The sequence below is a fragment of the Brachionichthys hirsutus genome, chromosome 18 (assembly GCF_040956055.1).
Source record: "Brachionichthys hirsutus isolate HB-005 chromosome 18, CSIRO-AGI_Bhir_v1, whole genome shotgun sequence".
NCBI classification, from domain to species: Eukaryota; Metazoa; Chordata; class Actinopteri; order Lophiiformes; family Brachionichthyidae; genus Brachionichthys; species Brachionichthys hirsutus.
In genome coordinates, this window is record NC_090914.1 from 4,068,547 (window position 1) to 4,087,324 (window position 18,778).

Sequence of the window (18,778 nt, forward strand, 5' to 3'; positions counted from 1 at the left end):
GGTGATATGAGACAGAGCTAATTACGGGGTCTGATCATTTGCATCAAAGATAATGAAAGTCTTGGGCAGTCTCCCAAACCTCTCCCGAGCATTCGTAACAAGCCTCCATTCCCTCCTCTCTCGCCACCTTTTCTTTGATTTCATCTGGCATATTCCAGACAGCCCCCCCCCCCCCCCATTCGCCACCTTCGCATCAGCATTGAAATGCCAATACATCATTTTAAAGTAACACCTCATATTTCAGCGTTTAGCCCCAGCTATGGAGAGTGAACTTCTCGGATGTCCTTCCCCGGCCTAATGGATCGGGGGAAATCATTCGGCCATGAACATTATGCTAATGCTCGCTAAGCTTGCGCTCTCTGCCTCCTTTTGTGAGTGTCTGTCATTCTATTAAGCCCGATAAACAAGTCTGATTTTCAATTATCTCTATTCAAATGAGGCCTGCAGCAGTATTTGCTTTAGAGACGTCCAATCAGAGCTGTCTGCATGTGTGTGTGTGCTCCCGTCTCAGTGCGTGTGTGTTTATGATTGCAAGGGTAAATCCAGCTGGGGGGGGGGGCAATTCAAAGGACATATTCGTGTCTATATAATCATGTGTGTCCACTATTTCTACATAGGTGTAAACACTGTGAGTCGATCTGACCGCCGGTCTGACCCAAACTCGGATAAGAGAAGGACAATTTCAGCAAAAACAGGATTCATCTTCCCTTCTCTTTATCTCCCACCTCCCCATCTCTGAGAACCGCTCTCCCCCTTTTTGCCTGCCCCATCTTTCTTTGCTCCCTCCCTCTTTCTGTCCTCTGTTTATGTATTCCCCTTGCTCGGCGCGGCGGCCGATGGAGAAGTTTTTAGTATGCAGCCTCCTCTCAAGGACAGAGCCTTGTTAGAAAGCCTATTGAGCTGTGGAGCAATCACGTGCCTTTGCCTGGCAGTGCATCCCTCTTTCTCTGCATCCCTCCCTCCCTCTCATTAATGATGTATTAGTTTATTAAGCATCGGATATTGGGTCCAGCACCCTGCATCGGACTTCATCATGGCAGAGCTGTGCGGCGAGGAAACGCGGGGAGCAGGAATAGGATTGGAGCGGTTGAGGTGCATGCAGATATTTAAAGGCTCGCACAGAAACACGCGCTGCACACATCAAATAAACACGCACAAGGAACGAAGACTTCGGCGTCGGTATTCATGAACACGGATTACTTACTCCTGTGTGATTTAGCCGAGTGCTGAGAAAACAATGCAATCCAGCCCCCTGGTCACCGAGGGAACGCAAGGTGATTTCCCACAATGCCGCTGTGGTGGGTGTTTGGATGCCGGTGCAGAGTGAAGGGTCTTCAGCGCTGAGACGCAGCAATCACGTTTTGTTTCATGTGATTGCAGACACGTGATTGGAGCGGCTGCTTGTAAAAATGTATGCACGAGTTGTTATTTTTTACTTGCATCTCATTTCTGTTTGAATTTCATAATTTTTTTAAAGTTAGAGGCAGAGTAGAGAGGTAGTAAGTAGAAATGATTTACGTATATATTTACAGAGGTTAAATTCCACCTTCCATTTTATCTTCCCTGTTATTATTCTCTCCTTTATTCCCAATTTCTAATTTCCTGTATCTCCTTTTTGTCCCTTTCTCTTCCTTTTATGCTCACACTTTCTTTCATTTAATCATTCCTGCTTGTCTGCCACACTTCCTTCAACCACCCCCACACACACACCCCTTTTGAGGTCCATCTCCATCTCCTTTTGCTGCATGGATGATTTTGTTTACCTACTTGTCATTGCAGAAGTACTCTGCTCACTCTCTCCATTTGGCTGTTGGGGGGTGTATGCGCGCACACACACACACACACACACATGAATGTATGGTATATACAGAAACACACATTAGCACAGATTCCAGTTTCAGTTCTGACTACAAAGTGGGCCTTGAAAGCCAGCCAGCCCATCACATCTTAAAGTCTTTACTCTGTGCTCTTGCTCCGCCTCTCACATGCACTCACACACACACACACACATAACCTCACTATAATTTTTTTTCTTGGTGCACTATCGTTGTCGTAGTGGTGTCCTCCCTCGTGGAGGGGGGAGGGAGAAGAGTCGTATGTTAGGCCTAAATGGAAAGCGATGCACTTAGAGTTTGGCTTTGGCCTTCAGCTTGATGCCAAGAGGCAAGAGAAGAACTCACTAAGTGAAGAGAGAGAGAGAGAGAGAATGTGTGTGTGTGTGTGTTGTCCAGATAATGCTGAGGGTTATAAATTGTGCTCTAATGCTGGACGGGAGTTCACTGTAAATAACAGTTTGCAGACATTTGTAACATCAAAAGACCTTCTTTTCAAATCTAAAGCATCTGATTTTACATTTCTGCATGATGAGATAAGACCCCCCCCCCCCGCCGAATTCAAATCTGTTCTTTATCTGGAGTCCATGAAAAAAAATGGCAGCACTATCCTCCATGAGTAACAGGAAGGTCACAAATTAGAATCCCGGAAAATCCGAAGGGAGAATAAATGAATACATCTCTGCATTTCTGCACAAGGTACCTCTGAGAAAGGCCTCTTCACAGTGTCTGCCGGATTCACATGCCGACATGCCACAAATCAAAGATAGACAAATATTCAATATGCAGAGAACAGCCGAGTAATTGAAGATGACATTGCAGACAAGTACGAAATCAATGTTCCCATAAGCTTTGCTTGGCGAAAAGGCGTCATGTGACTGCAGCTGACAAAAATGAACATAACATGTTTGCAGTAGTTGCATTAGTAAAATGTGTGCTGTGTTACCAGTATCCGGTTACAAAGACGGCTACTTTCTATTGACTATAATTCCATTTTCAAGCACGGCGGGGACACAAACTGCATTTGCGCCCACTGTGTTGTTTTTTGAGGCAGAAGTCTCTGTGACAGACGTTCCCACTCCTGCAAACCTGCACAGGTGATTCCGCTCGATCCTTCCTCTCGGAGCTGAAGGTGAGCGGAGGTTATCCTCAAATGTACGTGACGCCATGAAGCTATAGCTGCATGGATTCTGATCGGAGCCACTTGGGATTACATTGAGAAGATCAGGTGTTCACGCGTTCTTCAGAAATCTGATGCATTTAAATAAAGTCACTGTGGCAGTAGATCATTCTCATCTTTGCAGGTTGGCTCCAAAATAGCACGAGAAGCAAGTCTTAAATTCTTAGCCGCACTCATCCCACTGCTGGATGACGTGTCCTTGGCCAATAATTGGCTGGCGTCATTCATAGGAAAATTTGGTTCCAGATTTACGTCAGTCAGTCGAGTTGACGTGTGGAAAGAAACATCTTCTAAAAGTGATGTGTTGCTGTCGTTCACGCCGTCGGCTGACAGCTCTTCATCTTCACTTTCTGTCTGTCTCAGCACCTTTCTCCTCTCTCTCTCTCTCTCTCTTGATCGCTCTCACAGAAACTGTCCACTCAACCTTTGTGCAAACAGGTAATACCTTCTCCTGCGTGGGCAGCAGCACGCCTCATGTTTGCCACAGGAGCTAGCTAACTAGCCTTACGCCACAGAGAGACGCTTCATTAACGACACACTGAAGAACAGAGATGGGGGGGGGGGGAGCTTGCACCAAAATGTTACTTCCTCAGCTGATGCATACTGTTTTTATCACATATGTGATCTCGTGCACACGGACATGTTCTTCATCTTTGATTGCATGACAGCATTTGCTGTCTTTGTGCATTTTGCATGAGCCAGCCTGCATTGCAACATGCTGCAGGTTAGCCGTGCGCCCCCGCTGCTGCTAGATTTGCATGCCGCTGCTTTCATCAAGTATTTACTGCCTATTCTTTAGAGGATGAATAGAAAATTGCTTCTGTTATCAATGAAGCGGCGTCTCTGTTTTAGAGGACTATTCTCTGTCTCCGCTGTCAGACAATCGTGGGGGTGAGGGATGAGGGGGAGGAGACAGCAAAGGGGTGGGGGGGGGGCTCATCTGCCAGAGTGTGTTGTGTCTTATTTTGTCCCCTGACAAACACATGCACACACACACACACACACACACACACAGGCTCCCTTTTTTTATTTATCAGTATGTGCGATGAAAGCTGAGGGGTCACTGGTTCCTTCTCATTTTCATAATCTGGTGTTCAGAGAGGGAGAGGAAAGGGAGAGGGATGGGAGGGAGGGAGGGAGGGAGGGAGAAGGCCAGAGAGGAGAAGCTTCTCCTCTCTTTTATCTTCTTTTTTTTCTCTCAGCAAAGATGCAATGGCTTCATCCCCCCACCAGGGAGAAGAAAGAAAATGGCTTCCCTTCATGTTGGAGCCGGCGATGCCATTGGTTTGCCACTCCGTGGTTTTTTTTATACAAAATGAGCTCATGTGTTCAAAGATTAATAGTGATGTTATATTCTATTCTGTTTTGGCTATTCAAAGGGGATGAATCTATATTAATGTGCCATATAATACATGCAATTATGATTATTTGCAATTATTGTTAATACTAAAGGTGGTGCTGCTGTCTTGTCTTTATTGATGAGGGAATGACCTGTAACCTTTTTCTCATTGATCTAAAATCCATTCGGTGTCGCCACCGTGGATAGTTCTTCATTTTGTTTCTCTTTATTGCCGGACAGGAAGCATAAATGTGCTCCGTGAGGTATTCCTCTGTAAGAATGAACTAAAGCTGTGAACTTTATGGACCTTAAAACCAAAACAGTGACTAAAACTCCATAAAGCGCTGCCGGGCCGAGGGAAGTCATTCGTGTTTTAATTGTCTGGACTGTCCTGAGAGCCCGTCTCCGCGGCCCCCATCTGCAGGCGCGCTTCCGTTACGATAGTTGGGAGCGGGCCGCCTGACCTTTAACGGTCGTAAAGATTAGAGCTAAAATAGTGTTGAAACGCCTCAGCCATCTTATTTATTCATGTATGCACCAGCTTGTGTTTCATTACTGCTGTTGTTTACTTGCATAGCCAGAGGTGGCAAATGATAAAGATCTCTAAAGAGAATGCAACCTCTGCAGTTACACACACACACGCGCGTCTTTCACTCTCTCTCTCTCACGTAATCTCTTGATTTATCTACCCATCTCTAATTCCTCTCATCCCCTCCATGGTCCGCTGTTCTTTCTGTTTCTCTTTCAGGCTTTCTTGCCTTCTTTCTTCTCTCCATTTTTTTTTTAACTTCCTGTCCTTCTCACCTGTCCGTTTACGTTGTTTCTTCCCTTTTCAGTGCAATCTATCCATCTCCTATATATCTATATTCTGCCCCCTCCCCGGGAGAAGACGGAGACAATAACCAGAGCATTGACAGGCCAGCCATGGCAATGTGTGTGTGTGCAGTAATAGTATGTAGAATTGGTATTCGGTTGAGCGTGGTATGGGGTTTGGGGACAACAGGCGGAAATTGAAAATGAATGTGAACTGCATGATAGTCTGCTGCCCCCCCCCCCCCCCCTTTCTCCTATTGTTCACTATTCTTTCACCTGCCTCTCTTTCCAAGTTGCCATCCGTCTTCCTCCCCCCTCTCCAGAGGGATCTGACTCTAACCGGCCTTGGCGCCTGTAATGAAACCAAATCTATTTAAAGCCAAAAGCGATGCAAGTTTTAATTTCCTATTCCAGACTTAACCTTTTTGGCTGTGCGGCATTTTCACATCCACTTAATAACTTTTTACCCTCCACTCCTCTCCCCCTCTCATTCTCCCCATCACTCTCACTCTCTGTCACTTCCTTTCCTCCATCGCCACACCCCCACTCATCCTCCCCCAGTCTTCCCACATGCACAACCCAGCCCCCCCCCCCCCCCCCCCCCCCATTGCTCTCAGTGGCGAGGCACAGGCTGCCTCTTCAAGGGCAATATCTGTCAAATGATTCCCCTGTGAAATTAAGATAGAGGCCATGAGAAAGGAGGAGGAGGAGGATGGCTGTCGGGGGGGGGTGGGGGGGGGGGGGGGTGCAGTGTAGTTGAGTTTAAAGGGTGCAAGGAAGGAAGGACAGAAGGAAGAGCGAGGGCGATTAAGACTGTTTTTCTACGACCGTGGTCTTGTGCTGGATGGAGATTCCTTTTCTTGGTCACACGGAATCGTTGAAGTGGAAAAATGATTTTAAATGATTTTCTTACAAGCATCAAATAACCTCTCATCAAAATGATGCTCCTTTTAACATGTTGGACACATGCCAGATGAATTTAAGATCAAAAACATATCACTTGCACATGACGTGTTCGTGCGAATCTCATTATTGAACATTGGGGGGGGGGGGGGGTGGTGGCTGCTCCTGAACGCACCCCTGCTGGTTCAATGTGTGACACCACCTCAAAGCAAAGCACAGCGCCATCTCCTGCCCGACTCCGCTCTTGCATGCACGCGTGGAGCGGTGGCCTGCTTGCAGGTGATCCCTCCTGTTCGAGTCGGAACACAAAATGCATAACTTACACCTAATTATTCAATATCTCAATTATCGGCGCTGACGGCCCCCACGGCGCCCCCCCCCCCTCCGGAGCTTGGATTCATAGCCCTGTTCTATAAATGTCTGAAATGAAATTAACTATTTTTACAAGTCGTGTCATCTGTGGTTTTTAAGTCGTGAACACACACACACAAACGCACGCGCCCACACACACACACACACGCCTTATAATGAAAAGGCCATTATTAGGCCGTGATTGGAGTCAGGGTTACCGATATTAAAAATGGCAGGAGAGGCAATATCATCTCGGTGTCTAATACGCTGGTAGATATGTCATATATTTTAGGACAGCTGCTTCGCTATTTATAATTAATAGCAATTTGGTCCCACGCAAGAATCGGAAGACGGCTAACAGAGGAATCTTGTTCTATTAAGTGCAGATTCAAGAATCAATGTCAAAGTGACATTGTGCCATTTTGAGTGGGTGGTCCAGCCTCTGCGGGGCTTGTATAAATATCACAAAGCCCATATGGTGTTCTGTGTGTTTTTGCACAGAAGAGAGATCTCCCTTTGATTCCATGTAAAGTGGTAGTACAAACAAAAAAAAGAAATGTAGTTGTGCCTCTAAAGACGCGTGAATAAAAATAATCCGGCTTTATTCTCGTGCCTCACGGTCATAAATCACTCCTTCCCAAATGGCGGCCTTACACACGGCGTATCAGTGTGGCAAATGGCTCTATCTTATAATAGCACGTAGCAATATTATCTGCTGTGGAGTATTGTAGCTGCATGTGTCTCAGCGCTGTGCCCCGGAGCGCTCGCCAGATTACACTGGCCCAGCGACAGTCTTATAATAAGACTCGCCCATTAAATCATATCAGCGCTGCTTTTTATAGGCCAACACCTCAGCAACGACACCATGAAACTGTCTGTCATGCAGAAATGTGCATGTCTACGTGTGTGTGTGTGTGTGTGTGAGAGAGAGAGAGAGAGAGAGAGAATGGAGGAGACTGTCTGGGAGGAGAAGCGTGTGTGTTTTACCAAACGCTGCCGCCGTTTGAGCTGCTTGCCACGGCATCTGACGGTGTTTCATCTTCTCCTTTTATTAGATCAGGCTCGCGCCGCTGTCACCTCTCCTTTGCCTGTGCTTACATCACACACACCCTCTCCCACACACACACACACACACATACACACAGTCCAAGCGACCGTCGTAGGAAGAGGGCAACACCCAGGATAACCTTTCCATCTCAGATTGCAGGGTCAACGCTGAGATTGGCCGGGATGGCCACATGTCTTTGTAGCAACTCAAAGTATGACATCGTCACGGAAAGTTTTAAGAATCCTCATTGTTTTTGGAGGTCTTTTAAGGTTCTTGTTTATAAAATCAGTTTCCTTTTTGGAAAATACATACGTATCTAGAAACATCAGATTTAGGACAGTCGTTTTAGAATCAAATTGAAATTGAAATTGAGCTCTCAAAACAAACACTCCCAAAAGCAGTGTATTGTCAGCGTTACCTCTGTTTTAAGGGCCTTTCAGCGTGGGACACGCGCCCCCCCCCCCTCTGTCACTCGCTGTGTTGTAAGTAGTTCTCTGTCTGTAGTCACCACAGTTTCCCAAGCAATGCTGTCATGTCACATTTGTCATCTCTGATGGATGACGTTGGCGCCAAAGCAAGGAAGAGTTAAAGAAGTGATCCCGCGGAAGACACGGAGCAGCTCAAATTCTTTTGGACAGAGCAGATTGACGTGTTTTTGTTCCTGGCGCTTTTATTTGCTGCCTTCTGAGGGACGCCTTTCTGTTCGGCTGCATGTTTGACGCGACTCGCTCGGCTGCTGCAGTGCAGCAGTGATGTTAATTCAAAGGGCTGTATGTTGTGCGTTCTTTTTTTCCGCTGACAGCTTTGTGATTTCTTTCCATATCTTCAATTTCTTTCTTTTTTTGATTTGCTTGAGTTGTCACTTTTCGTGACATTCCTCCATGTCTAACTTAGTTATTTCTTTCCAACGTTCGGATCTGGATTGTTCTGCAAATTGCTGTGCAACACTTGCAACACAATGGCAACAGAAAAGCATTATTATTATTTTTTTTTTTGCACGGTACTATTTTGCAAATCGGAGCCGAGCGTTCTCTTTAATCGTCGGTAATTGTGAAGATGCTGAAATCACAAATGAATATCTATCAGTCCTTGAAGTCATGCGGTTCCCCTAAATAATCAGTTGATGATGCATTTCCCAAATGCAACCAAGAGAAACAAACGATCCACACAGTGGGATTTAATTGAAATGCATAATTGCATTGTTATTCACACTCGTTTTCATGCCTTACATAAGCCTTCCCCGGTATTTACACACACACACACACACAAACACACACACACTCCACACGTTAAGAATGTGCAGACACAAATATCCTGATAGCATCGACTGATAGACAGGAAGACACAGAAGCCCACACATCCATTTCTGACACCGGAACATGCTCCACATACAAAGCGATGCCGCGTGTGCACACGGAGGCGAGGCATCCCGGGGTCTCGCCACATCCCGGCTAATCCGAGCCGTCAGTCAGTGCTTCGGGGGCCTGGATGCTGCCGTTTGATGGTAATTGCGAAAACCGGAGGCGGATGAGGGAGAGCTGGGAATGTCGATAGGCAGGTGGGGGGGGGAATGTATTCCTCCTGTCTACTTATAAGTTCCTGCTCAGCATGCTGTGTGACTTTGTGTCAGCAGTTTGCCTTGTGCATAGCTAATGAGGGCTCGAGTCGGCCCGCTGCTCCCGTCCGAGCTCTCCCTCTCCCTGCCGTCTGGACTTCAGCCGAATTCCCCCACAAATGAGATCTTGCCCGAGGTGGATGGGAGGGTCGGTGCGTGGAGCAAGGCCCTCCGTCTGCCTGTCTGTTTGTAAAGAAATCTCTCCAGCCATGAAGGGCCCGAAGGTTTTTCACCTCCTCGCTTCTCCCCATTTTCCTCCCCTTGCCCCTTTCTTTCTCTCCTCCTCTCCCCTCATTGTGTCGCTCAGGGTCTGTCTGCCTCCTCATTTAAGGCGGAGGCAGTTATAACTTGCAGTTTTACTGAAGAAACGGGGGGGGGTGAGGTGGAGGTCAGAGAGGAGGAGAGGGCAATGGCGAGAAATGGGAGGGATAAAAAAATGGGGAGGAAAGGAGAGATTCTTGAATCAAGGGAAAGTTTTTTTTAATTGTTTTGTTTTGTTTCTCTGGTCATGGACAGTCAGTCACACTCGCCTTTGTTGACGGTGTGATGAATTTTTCGCCCTCCTCTCCTTCCCCTCCGTCTTTGCTGTGGTGACGCTCCAGCCGTTTGTACCTCCTTCAATATCTTGTGCTGTGTGTTCTCCACGCCCGTTTACCAACCAGGGCTCGCTTCGACTGGCGTAGAGGAATGGCTTTTTGAAAAGTCTCTTTGATGGTGAGCCCAATTTGTTTTCACCACTGGAAAAAAAAAAAAAGTTTGTTTGAAAGCTTGGAATTATGGGCTGATGGCGACGCCTGGGCTTGTCCTGAGAGAGCTGCTGCCTTTCTGTGTGTGTTTGTGTGCGTGAGAAAGAGAGAGAGAGAGAGAGAGAGAGACCCAGTCTGTATTGTATGATTACCCAGAAATGAGAATCATATTGTCTGTTTATTGTTCCATCAGACAGGCGTCTGTCTATTTGTCCAAGTAAATATCACGAATTATAACCGTCATATTTAAAAATGAAATTCTCCTCTGTCTCTCTCTGCTAGAAGGTCAGGGTCAACTTCAGACGTCACTCCTTGCATTTTCTGTTGGTCAAAAACACACATTGTGATTTGTTCTCTTAAAAATGTGCACAGTGACTCAAACAGAACAATTTAACTTCTTTACCTTTGACTAGAGACAGAATTCTTGTTGCTGTTGAACCATAATTGAAGGTTTTTGCAGACCTTTTCAAAGCCAGAAAATAATTGTTCTGGATATAATATCCTAGTGAGAGAGAGATAATGAGGGAAGAGAATCAGTATGTTTCTCGTTCTTCTTATTAGAGATGTGAAAAGTCACTTTTCCTCCAGCGAGGAGATAACGTTTACTCTGGTTTATTTCTCTGTCTGGCTGTCTGGAGGATTATGCAAAAACTACGCAAAAGATTTTAGAATTTTTTGGGGGAGTTTTGGGTTTATATATATATATATAAAAAAGAAAGTCTTTCAAAATTTCAATTGGATCTAAAGAAATGGGCAGATTCAGAAATGTTTAACCTTTTGAAATCTGGTGGTAGAATGGGGCATGTGATTAGATGATAGATGATAGATGGATAGATAGATGGATGGATAGATAGATAGATAGATAGATAGATAGATGATGGATCCGGACAAAGAGCTGGATGCATACTGTAATTACTTTGCCTCAGAAGAACCCTGAGGGCAGCTATTTTTATTTCTCACTGTAATGTGAATATACAGTAGTTTAATTTATTTGGTGGAGGTATACTTCCTATGTCCTCTATAAAACTTTTTAAAAAAGACCACGCCCACACATGAAGAATTTCAAGTTTCACAAAGAATAAAGGGCGAAAGAACGCGAGAAGTTTTGGAGGACTGAAAGACGGGATTGTGATTTATGCGTCCTTCAAGCTGGAAGACTTCAGTCGGGCAGTAATTTATAGCGCAGTAGCTCTCGGGACGCGCACGCCACAACCAGATAGCTCTCAGAATTCCACCAATCTCATTATCGATCAGCGGCGACGCTGATGGATTACCAGACTGGACGCACTGGGCAGGCTGCATGTCCAGCAGAAGAGGAAGTTTTGCATCACACTGATCAAACCGAACTCTCAAACCAGAGTCACGTCCACCCCCCCCCCACCCATTCTCACCTCCCCTCCCTTCCCCACTCCCTTCTTTTAATCAGACTCATTTTGACAGTGATGCATAAGTCTCTGCAGCGACGGGCTGGTTGGATGACAGGAAATGCCATAGATCTCCCGAGAGTGGAGGAATGGGGGGATTAAACGGGGCAAGACATCCCTCAAAAAAGTAGTAAGGAGGAAATCAATGTTTCCTCCCTCTGCAGACGGGAGGAGCTGCTTCTTGTGTTTTCTGTAGACTATTCCCTTTAACGAAGGCCTTTGTGTGTGTGTGTGTGTTTAAACACTGTTTTGTTTCAGGATAGTTGGGTCTGCCTGCAGCAGAATGAAGTCCTGTGCGGTGCTTCCCCTGCACTGTCCTTGTCTTCCCATCCTCTCCTTCCACGCTCTAACACTTCTCCTCTTTATTTCTCGCCACTTCTGTCAAGGAGAAGTGAATGGCACGCGTTTCATCCCTCCGAAGGGACGACGGGCCCGAAACACTTCAGAGGCAGCTTCGGCTAACGTTGAACTGGATTGGGTGGAATGAATATAAAAGGCACGAGGGAAGAGAAAGCAGCTGGGGGAACACAAAAGGATGGGAGCCCGCAGATGGGAACTAACCTTGCCTGGGTTTCTCTGATGTTCCTTTACACGCTCGCACACCTCCGCCGCACCCATGGCTGTCGACGCCTCTTCCTCTCTCAAGTCGTTCTTTTATTTGCCGTGTTCCGAGGACGGCGCGAAAGACATCCGAGGAATGGGAGGGTGCAAGCGTATTAAAGAAAATGATGTTTCACAAAAAACGATCATTCCCCCTTCAGCAGGAAATCCAGAGGCAATGCAGCAGCGGAAACAACTTTGATTTTCTGCAACTAAAGGTGACAAGCTGGGGATGTCAAATGTCACTTTGTGCTATTAAATGAACCCATATTGGTGAAAGACGTCACGTAGAAACGATGCGGTGCTCATAGGTGCAGATTGAAGCCGCAGTGAAGAGGAGCGCCGGGGAGAAACAGAAGTTTGGCGTGTTAGTTTGAAGTGAAGAGGCGTCTGTTGGATGGACGGTCTAACACACACATCCAACCCCACACACAACCTCCCCCCACGCTCCTCCAATGGCCCTGTCGGTGTGCCAGGGCGGGTGATTACCAACGCTCTCCCCCAATTATGGGCTGATTATTCCACCGCTCTCTAATTGACTAGGGAGATATGCAAATGGCTGTCATTTGGGATGATAAAGGATGCGGGCGCTGGATGCCCCCTGCATTATTTAGCCTCGGCTGTACGCGGCGTGAAGGATGTGGCGTGCGCTTTAATTGCCGAGGAGAGGGAGGTTAAGCTGAACGAGCAGCTGAATTAGAAATGAGGAATTTGGGCCGGTTATTTATTTCTTTATTTCAGTCCATCTCTCCCGCTCTCGCTCTTCATCACACACACACACACACACACACACACACACATGCATATATCAACATACACCCGTGTCGGGCATCTTTTTTTTCTCTCTCTTGGGTGAGTTGAGAGGTGAGGGCAGCAGGATTGCATAAATGAAAACATTATTGCAACCAAAATGTGCAGAACAAATAGGCTGTGTGTGTGTGGGTGTGCGTGTGTGCGTGTGTGTGTGTCTGTGTGCATTGGTGAAAGGGGAGGCGGCGGGTGTTTGGCACTAAAAAACGATTCAGCAGCTCGGACAGTAAGCAGTCCCGGCCCGGCCGCTCTGCAGGCCCGCTGCCATTTCTTTAATAAAAACTCATTTAAATACGCATTTCCAGGTAAAATACCAACGAGCTAACTCACAATGTGAAAGGCTGGATAGGCGGAGACTTTGTGACATCATCTGACTGGGAAAAAAAAATGTTTATTCGGCCACTTAATGGCTGACGTGGGTCGTTTGAGGCACCGAGCAGTCGTTGTCGGTGCATAAAACAGCGGCGTTCCAGGCTACCCACTGGCTAAGTGCCCCAAGCTGTTACAGATTGGCGCCGCATCGGGAGGAATCAGAGTCAAACGTTACACGAACACCTCCTGTTGGAGACAAACGATGCCAGATTTGGCCTTGGATAGGACCTTAAACTTCCCCTTTCAGTGTGGCCTGGCCTTATGAGAGGCACATAAGTGCCAGGGCAGTTGTGAGTCATTGAGCCTGCTCTTTTACAACAAGCAATGATTGCCAATGCAGTGGAGTTGCTGTTAGCACCAGATTTAGTGAAGCTCAGGGGTCCAAGCAAAGGCCTCGCCCTCTCACCTGACTCCAGGTATTTCCAGTTTGGTGTCGATGGTGGAAAAGCAAAAGTGTGTTATCAAGACTGTCTCGGCTCTGCAGAGTGAAAGGAAGAGCACGTTTTTTGATTTTGCTGCTTTGGTTCTCCTCAGCACGATTTTGGGAAGCCCTGAACAAATTTCTTCCTGTGCAATGCTTTTGCTCCGATTATATTAAAAAAAATAAAACCCAGGGAACAAAATGGCTCTTCAAACAAGTCTTCTATTCAGTGCCCTCGCAAATAAATCTGGTTTTGTTTTTCAGATCACAAAATAGTTCCTCCTTAACCACCGCCTGCTTTTCATTCAAACCGTGATCTCGCTCAGTAACGTAATATAATGAACTCTGTCTAAATGCAAATGTCCACTGCTACCGTTCATATTTATGCTTGCACTGTGTCGACACAGAAGGCGTTGCACGAGCAGCACAATAGCAGCGCCTCGGCGCTGCATGTGTTGACATGGGATGAGTTCACGCACGGCGTTTCCACTCTGCCCTCAGAGCCCAAATGTCCATTCGTTGTTCTTGGCCTCTGTGTGAAGCTGGAGCAAGTAGGCGAACGTGAGCGCGAGTGCAGCTCTGTGTTGTAGAAGTAGATCCAGTTCTGGATTGATTACTGATTTCCCCCACATTAAATAGTTTTTTTTTAAGCCTCTGTTTGCTTAAAAGAATGTTTTTGTGATACCCGTTTTGAAAAAATGAAGCCAGATTTGAACTTCTGAACTGCTCTGAGAGTTTAAGGACTTGGAAACGACAGAGAACTATTGGAGAATAATCGTCATTTTGATGCTTCCTGGAGGATGCAATCCCGCGTTCCCTGATTTGGTGTGTGTCCATGGGTAGTGTTTGCCTTTAGATGTTTCCATGTACAATATATTGCCCGTTTCTTTTGTGCCCTGGACCCACAAAGTATTGGCAGTAATACGGGAGACTTGCAAAAACGTAGAGGTCAACATCCTTCTGAAGTCAAACCCTAGCCAGACCTAAAAGGGAGACGGGAACCTGTGGAACTCTGACATCCACGGGTTGCCTCCCCACTTTGGATTGCAAAACTGTGCCCTTGCTTGTAATTGGAGTCTATCTTGTATGTCCTCTTCCTCACTGACGATTTCACTCTCAAAGCCCCTCAGGAGGTCGCAGAGACGCTGCTCGGGAATTCTTATCTACACACACACACACACACACAAGCGGGCTTGAAGCATTCAGACATCCCAGTGTGTGTGCACAAACACACGGCGTGTAGCAAAGACACCCCCGTCAAGAAGTGTTTGTCAGCGTTTTGTGGCGTTGCGCTTAAAGTGTCATGATTTCTATCACTTCTCAGAATCATCACGAATTATCATCGTTCCAGGTTGACATAAAAAAAAATACTAATAATGATTGTGTGGGTGTTGCGTTCAATCACCCTCAGCTTCTCATTTATCGTCTTTCTGTACTTGATAGCACTTAGTAGTCGGTTGTCTACATGGGGTGTCACATTAAAAAGCCTCCCCTACACGTACAAGTTTCAACAGTCCATTTGGATTTGTTTGCGGGGCATTTCATTTGGATGTTCTTCAATCGAGAGTCCGGTGCGAGGATTTAAATACACAACAGCCATCTTTTTGTTTAATAGCGTTTCCTCTTAGTCTCCAGCGTGCCATGAAGACGGAACGCACAGCGGCCCGAGCCGATAAATGAGTGCAGCTCTGCCCAGAGCAGACACCCCCCACCCCGCCGGGGCTGCAAACAATCACTGTTTGAGTTAATTACAGTTTGCATCATCGTGTTTACCCTGAGAAGAGAATGCGAGATTAAAACTCACCTCCGAGCCCACCGAGGTGATATTTCTGTATATAATGCACAGGCAAGTGGAGTGCAAATTGTTGCTGTGTGTAGCATAATGGGTTTTACTCCTGACCTGTGGAAACAGACTCTGCTGAATATCAAATGTGTAGGAATGAAAAGAGAAAAGTAGCGTTAAAGGATAGGTTGGCACTTTTTAAAGTCGGCCACATATGGCGCTCAGGATCAGCACTGGACAGCTCCATAGGTAGTCGGCAATATATGGAGCTGTCCAGTGCTGATCCTGAAAGTGCCACCTTTTCCCATTGACTCAGGGAATGATCTTTATCTTGCCCATGTTTTTTTGGTTTGCGCATGTCCATGACAAGACAAGGTGGTGGCTTATTGGTTTTGCTTTGATTTTGTATCAATTATCTTTGTTCCTGCGTGATGATTGCATTTAAATGGAACTTTTCCACATTATTAAATGTGTTAATTTATTCCCATCACAAACTTTGGTTCATACTTATGAATTTTCTCATTTACAGTATGGCTTTATCTCCAACAATATTTAAATAAAAAAATTAATAGTTATTTAACAGCATGTTAAGGAGTAGTTACATTTATTTTACATTAAATGACATTACATTTAGTTACATTTTTTACCGTGTCACGGTTTACATTTGGCCTTTGGAGGGCAAACATAATGCTAATGTGGCCCTTGGAGAAAATGAGTTTGACAAAGACGGCCTAATGTAAGGCATTTTAGACTAAATTGGCAATTTCTTAACAAGACCTTGTTCCTCTGTGGTTTGATTGAGCCAATGTGGAATACAGAAGGGTTCTGCTAGCAACTCTAACTTCCCAAGCCGAGGTACTTGTGTATTTGTACACAGATGGTTATAAAATAAATGACAACTATTAATCAAATGTCTTGTTGAATAATTGCTCTCAAGTTGTCATATCTGTGCGTCTGCAAGGTTAGCGCTTGCAGGGCTCGGTCGCTGTGTTTGAGTTAGTCTTGCAGGATCTGGTTAGTAGTCTAACCATCTGCTGTGGAGCCTTCAGCCATGATGCCCCTCTGACTGGGGTAGGAGAGAGAGAGAGAGACTTTCTCCCATCGCTCTTCTTTCCTGTTGCCCACAGGAAGCTGCAACCATTGGTCCCTCCCTGTCTAGACTGAGAGCTATGTCACACACACACACACACACACACACACACAGTGTGCGTGTAGCGAGAGGAGACAACGACTCGGTCAGGGACGAAGGCCCACACTCTGCTAGATGTGACAGCTCACTGCTTCACACTCATACCTTATACATTGCTAGTGTGTGTGTGTGTGTGTGTGTAGCCTCATCTGTCCCTTCAGCTGCATCAGTGCTGAAGAGCGTCTCGCTGTGAGGGCCCAGCATCCTGTGTGCCGGTTCCTCTCACACACAAACAGCGGTCTGGCTAAACGAGGGAGCGCAGGCAGACAGCAGCACCAGCAAGGTGAAGGGTCACGAGCGACTGCCTCGCCAATGTTGTGTGAAATGTGTAGACGGCAGTCGCGGCCCATTATGTGTGTGTGTCTTGGAGCAGTAGGGTGCTTCTCAAAGTAAGTGGTTATTATCACCTCAATATTTTTCTTATTATGACAATTACATGCTCTAGGAGCGAATTAAGCGATACGGAACGCCAAGCGGGAGCGGTTGACAGCTATTTGGAGACTCAATGCACAGAGCAATTTGCAACTCGGAGCCAAACAAATTGGATTTGGGCCACTTTGGATTGGGGCCCCAGATTGTTGGGCGTTTGGATTGTCCGACCACGTGCCTGCCTGGCTGGTTAGCTGGCTGGCTGGGCTGGGCTGGCTTTGATTATTTACACATGACTATGTAGCAGAGAGTTAGCCAGGTATCACAGTGCCCCGTGGCCCCTGGCAGGGATTAACTGTGCATGTGGAGGGAAGTAATGCGTGTGTTTGACAAATCACTACACAGAGAGCGCATTGTGAATTGGATTTATCTCCCTTCGTGTTTCAGCAAGCATGAATTATGATTATGTTTTTTATTAAGTATTAAGAATTGACACTTTTATGGTCTACAAGTGTTATATAGTGCAGAAACTTCTTTTTTTTGGGGGGGGGGGGGGGTGTCTTGGGCCACACAGCTGTGCTCAAGTGTGTGTAATCCAAATGAGTCTAACAGCCTTTAAACACAACACTGGTATGCGTTTTACCACCCTTAACTGCTACTGGGAAAGCTGGCAACATCGCCTAATTAGGTGAAATGCAACTATTCCCATCCATTCAGACAAATGAGTCTGCATGTTAACAACCTTAGCTGTGCACGCGACGACGTCTCTGTGTTTTGGGAAAGTTGTGGCCATGGATGCACCTGCTTGCATGTCAAGCAACCGGCACCCGTGTGGTGGCCGTTCAGCCCCATCGGTGGAGGGTGGCGCGTATCATCGCTCGGCTTGGAATGCTTAAGAAACTTGATTGGTGGAGACAGGAAGTGCTACCAGGGGTGAGAGCGAGACAGAGGGAAGTGCGCTCCCCATGCGCTCAATCGAGCGAGGGTGGATAATGCCAGGCGACAGACTGGCAGGCTGGCGAAGCGGGTGGGCACTCGCAGCAGCGTGATGGAAAACAAAAGCTTTTGCGTGTCGCCAGCGAGCTCGCATTAACCGAAACAGGCAGCCTCAGCTCAACTGCAGGCTGACGCTGAGCCTGTACAAATAGAGAGAGAGAGAGAGACAAGGCCGTCTCGCTTTTTATGTGCAATAGAAAATCAAATGCAGTGTTTGTCTCTGAATCAACGGTCTGACATTGCAGCATGAATTCAAAAACAAATGCCTCTGTTTCAGTCGCAGCCGATGCGTTCCAGACACGAGCCGTCGAGCAGACATCTGCAGTGTTGATTCTCTGCTGCAACTTGCTTTGGACGACATCCTGCAGGAAATAAGTGCTCTTTCTCCGTAGCTCTTCCAGTCTGACACACGCGCCTCATCACTTTATGATGCGCGTATTGAGTCGTAAGCGAGTGCAGAATCAGAATCAAATGTAGGTTCAATGCAAAACAAAAACAAAAAGTGAGAAGCGGTTGCATTTTTTTTTTTTGAGCTGGTTGAATCGTGAGGCCCCGTGCATGTATGGTTTTGGCAACACAGACACACGCGTGTATTTTTCCGTAATGATGCACATGGGACTCAGGTGGGGGGGGGGGGGGTCAGCGGACCTTGTGCAGCAGGGAGGATAGACTGGAATATACCTGCAACTCTTCTCTTTTCTCCTCCATCAGGCAGCCGACAGAAAACCAGGGTCACTTACAGGTGACTTCGCCCGTATTCAGACACAGCTGGGACACAGCCACTAGTCCGTGTGTGTGTGTGTAGGGGTGTGTGTGTGTTGTGGTTTTATAGTTCATAGAATCACACTATCTGATCTCTTTTCCTCTCTTCTGCTGTTTTTCTTTCATCTCTCACACTTTGTATTCATTATACAGCTGGTTCGTCAGCACACACACACGCACGCGAGCACACACAGCATACCACAGATAATCCATGCACTAATAGTA

The 18,778-nt window shown here is 46.5% G+C and overlaps 1 protein-coding gene across 1 annotated transcript in view; it reads left to right on the top strand.

The window, feature by feature from the left end:
• The window catches only part of arid1b (AT-rich interactive domain 1B), a 133,430-nt gene that overhangs the window by 67,500 nt on the left and 47,152 nt on the right, over window positions 1-18,778 (top strand). The window lies entirely within an intron of this gene.